At 39.4% G+C, this 5000-nt stretch overlaps 1 protein-coding gene across 1 annotated transcript in view; it reads left to right on the plus strand.

Moving 5' to 3' along the window:
- The first annotated feature begins 137 nt into the window (after window positions 1-137).
- Window positions 138-5000, plus strand: part of LOC119568445 (zinc transporter ZIP1-like) — a 29588-nt gene continuing 24725 nt past the window's right edge. Inside the window, exon 1 of the mRNA XM_037916986.1 lies at window positions 138-227. The gene's annotated coding sequence lies outside the window, so the exon portion shown is untranslated. The remainder of the gene's footprint in view (window positions 228-5000) is intronic.

The following is a 5000-nucleotide window of genomic DNA, read 5'->3' on the forward strand; positions in this document are numbered from 1 at the left end:
TCACATAATCTTGGCCAGACATAAAAAAAAATACAGAGAAAATACCCCACTTGAAGGAAGGGCTGCCTGCTTTCAACCCAGCTACCCCTCAGGGTATACCCAAAACTCTCGTATAGTGCTCCCCCATGAAACCTCCTCACGTTTTCTGTGAGCGGATCGGTAGAAGGGACAGCGGCAGTGTTCAATCAGTGTATGTTTGGTACAGTGGATGGACAGCAATACCGATTGTGAGCTTCGTTTTTTTTGACATAAAGCATTCGTTGTTTATCATGAGCGATTCCTACGCGCGAGAGTTGGACACGCTTCGGAAAGGATAATATCCTTTAACATCGGAAGAGTTTATTTTAATCGCAACCTGACTTAATTATTCAATTATTCCGATAGATATCGGCACTCTATCCACTCTGGAAAAGGATGAGATCGAGATGCCATTCGTAAGACAACAGTGCAATATGACAAACTATACGCAAGTGAATTCTTAAAGGTGATTACTATGCAGAAACAAGCAAATGCATCGCCCTTACGGATAATCAAATGGGTGGGGTAGTGGGGGAAATTGGGGAGGGGGGAGTGAGCTGATGCAATTGCTGATTCCATTTAGATGATATTAAAGCAATGTGCGTTTGTGCAATGGAGGGTGCAAGTACGTTAATTGCGTGATTTGTGTGTGTGTGTGTGTATGTGTGTGTGTGTGTGTGTGTGTGTATGTGTATGTGTTTGTGTTTGTGTTTGTGTTTGTGTGTGTGTGTGTGTGTGTGTGTGTGTGTGTGTGTGTGTGTGTGTGTGTGTGTGTGTGTGTGTGTGTGTGTGTGTGTGTGTGTGTGTGTGTGTGTGTGTGTGTGTGTGACAGACAGAGACAAACAGTCTGAGAGAGAGAGAGAGAGGCAGAGTCAGGTACCATCAACGTTCTTAATTAAAAACCAAAGACAATGGACGCCTGCTGATCGGTGGCTGTGAGTAAAAGCTTATGTTATTATTTTTTTAGCCTCATAGTAAGAAATGACAATTTTGGTATTTTCTTAAATGGCGTTTGAATTGAACATTAAACTCCAAACAGCAGTCGTATTATGAAGAAGTTTAGTTATGTAATACGTGACTGATGGACCATTTGTAACCGCAAAGATATATTTTTTACTCATATATATATATATATATATATATATATATATATATATATATATATATATATATATAATCTGTTTCCTTATTTGCTTTTTGGAAAGACAATAGTTTTTGTTTTATTTATGAAAGGACAGTAAACAAAATAAACATTTTCGTTCAAATACGTGATTTGTTGTGATTGGTAAGTACGAGATGAAGGATTAATGGTTGAAAGCGTGTTCGTTTCTAAGTTAGGCATTTTGATGAAGCCATTTGTCTCGAATACACGAAGAATTCAATCTCACTGAGGAATCGAGTATCGCTGAATTTGCGAATCACAATGAAACACGAAATACCAACAGGAACCATAACAAACGAAAAATATTATATATATATATATATATATATATATATATATATATATTAATATATATACATACATACATACATACATACATACATACATACATACATACATATACATACATATACATACATACATACACACACACACACACACACACTCACACACACACACACACACACACACACACACACACACACACACACACACACACAAATAAAAAAACAAACACGAAAAACAAGACAAACTCATAACAAAAGCGAATCAAAGGCCGTCTTTGCCTCCGTTCTTTCAGTTCTTGTGGAGGCGGCGAGCACAGGAAGGCGACATAAGACAGATAATTATGATCGACGTCCATACAGACGAGAGCAGCGCCGAGTCACGTGTCGGTTGTGCCCCAGGTTGTCGGTGTCAGGTCAAGTAACATTTTCGCGACCTTTCTCTCTACCTCTTTGGTATGATTTCCACGTTATTGTGTTGATGGGTGGGTGTGCCATTTCGTTTTCTTGAATTCGTATTTGGATCCCCCCCTTTTTCATACACGTCAGAAGAAATTGAACAAAAAAAGGAGAGAAAGGAATATTTCTGGAGACGACGAAATCGGGGTGTCTGGCAACACTGTTACGTGGAGGATGTGACGTCACGATTCATTGTGCGTCAGAGACAGAGACAGGAGAAGGGGGGGAGGGGGGAATGGGTACGAGGAAGGGGGAGGGGGGAAGAGGGTATATGGTGGGTGGGCAGAATCGAAGAGGGGGTATGTAGGGGTATGTGGGTACACTGGAAAAGGGTATGGGGTTGTAGGCAGAGTGGAAGGTAGGGAATGGCTGTTGGCAGAGTAGGAGAGGGGGTATGGGTTTGAAGTGGAAGATTGGCATAGATTATGGGCAGAATGGAACAGGGTATGGGGCGTGGGCAGAGTGGAAGGGGGTATGGGGTGCTATGAGCAAAGTGGCAAATGGGTGTGGGCAAAATGGAGGAAGCAGTGTGGAGTGTGGGCACGAGTGGAAAAAACGGAATACGGGGACAGAGAAAGAAAGAATATGGGCATTGTGGAGAGGAAGGGAGAGAAACCAAGGGGAAGGGAAGGAAGGAAATAGAAAATATAGCACTGCGGGGCATACGGGCACACAACCTAAATGTAGGGGGGGGGGGGGGGACCGTCAGAGCGCAGGGCATAAGGACCCCCCCCCCCACCAAAGAGAGAGAGAGAGAGTGAGAGAGAGGTGTGACGTAAGGGAATAAGTAGCTGGAAGGGAAGTAGATGCCAGGAGGGGGTGAAAGAGGGAGGAGGAGGTGGTGGAGATGGAGGAAGAGGAGGAGGAGGTGGTGGTGGTGGAGGAGGAGAAAGAGGAAGAGGAGGAGTAGGTGGTGGTGGTAAGGTGGAGGTGGAGTGACTGACACCAGCGTGGAAAGGACGGCAACAGGTGGGCAGCGTGGCAGGTGGAGCAGGAAAAGTAAACTAACAGATAGACAGTAGACGGGTAGAGAGATAGAAGAGATAGATAAATAGATAGAGCGAGAGAGAGAATCCCACTATGAGACGCTATAATGGTTCGATTTGTAGCATTTATTATTATTATTATTATTATTATTATTATTATTATTATTACCATTGAAAATATATATGTGGTTTCGAAGTGGTAGACCCAGGGCACATAAGACCACGTAGTTCCAGTTCCATTTAGTCTGTTGGACCCTAAAATGAAATTTACTTTTTCCCAAGAGTATTCTAATGGGTGTTAATGGTAAGGAACTTTTTGTTATAAATAAAAGAAATATGGTTTAACTTTATACAAATAATTATGTATCTAGGTATATTTGATATCTCACAGGCACTCGCATTGGCTAAAACGTGAAAATGTCATAAGCTTTGCCCCATTCTTGACCCTGTCAGTCTCTTAAATATGTTATGGTTAATTTTTCCAGTGTATTTTCGTCAGAGACGATTTAGTAGTGACAATAGTAGATAAAAAAAAAGAAAAAAAAGAGAAATAAAAGAATATCTTATATTTGCAATAAATAAAGTCAAAGAGGCGGGGCATAGCTTGGAAGTTGCCAACGAGGATTTTCACCATGGCAGAGGGGGGCTAACTGTGTTAAAGTACCTCGGTTAGACCTCTGTGAAACTCTGGGAATTTTTTCCGGATTTCATTTATTTCTTTTAGCCATAGTATAGTTGCACATTCCGAAGCCCACAATTTATTGATTTATTCATACATTTACTTATTTGATTGATTAATTTCATAGTTTTCTGCTGACTTTCTCATAAGGAGAGTTACAAGTTGATGACAAAATGAAATTGTTTCTCGAAGTAGGAAATAATAGCCTCTTCGCAACTCCAGAGATCTCTAAATTTTAGCGACCGTTTAGAATTTATTGTTTCTGCAAGTCAGAGTTGTTTGTTTATGCTTTATAGACTAAAATATATTAAGTTTTCTAGTTTTATTTGTTAATTTTTTTTATTATTATCTATACAAGAGGTCCCAAATGGCTTAAGGCCTCTCCATGTCTAAATCCACACCTGGCTGATTTTAATGCTGCCTGATTTTCTGTGCGCAACAAAGCTTGAGCGCGTTTTTTTTTTCCATTTTGCCATTTGACCATGTATAAATTTCAAATAACTGCAAACTTATGATTGTACGTTTTTTTTTTTTTTTGTGTGTGTGTGTGTGTGTTCGTGTGTGTGTGTGTGTGTGTGTATTTGTGTGTGTGTGTGTGTGCGTGTGTGTGCGTGTGTGTGTGTGTGTGTGTGTATTTGTGTGTGTGTGTGTGTGCGTGTGTGTGTGTGTGTGTGTGTGTGTGTGTGACTTGAACTCGGGTAAAGTTTTTTTTACGAAACCCTATGCGTGGATGAAATGAATAGATGAATTAAGATCTCACGCTAAGCGTTGAGTTAGCCGCGCAGAAAAGAATATAAATAAATAATTAATAAGAAATATGATTAATGATTTTATAAATGTTTACGAACTTCTTAGCGATAAGTTGACCATTTTTTCATGATGATGTTGTTGTTTTTTTTAGCAATTCTTGAACCATCTCTTTCATTTTCATCATCTCGTTTGTTTGTTTGTTTGTTTTTCCTTTTGCTGTTGTTGTTGTTGTATTACAGTGGTCTTCACTGATTTCAGTTTTTGCCAAAAATGACCAATGAGTCATCCGTAAATATCTATAGTTCGATAATCGATATTTTTCTCTTTTTTTACGTGATAGCGTGTAACAGGATTTTTATTTATTATTATTTTTTTTACATCTGCGAGTATAAATCACATCAAAAAAATACTAGGCACTACGGTAAATAAGCATAAAATAATAGTAATAACGGTGATAATGATTTTAAAAACAATAATAAGTATAAAAGGGCTGAAGTGTTTTATATTCTTGAAATCCAGCCGAACAGTTTCATAATTCGATTTTTTTTCTCCCTCTCTATTTCTCTATTATGATTTCTGTTGTCATTTTCGGTTTTCGGATTGGGTGGCGAAAGGGGCAAAGTGGGGGGGGGGAGATTGGTATGATGGACTTATTAACTTAT

Source organism: Penaeus monodon, chromosome 43, assembly GCF_015228065.2.
Source record: "Penaeus monodon isolate SGIC_2016 chromosome 43, NSTDA_Pmon_1, whole genome shotgun sequence".
Lineage (NCBI taxonomy): Eukaryota > Metazoa > Arthropoda > Malacostraca > Decapoda > Penaeidae > Penaeus > Penaeus monodon.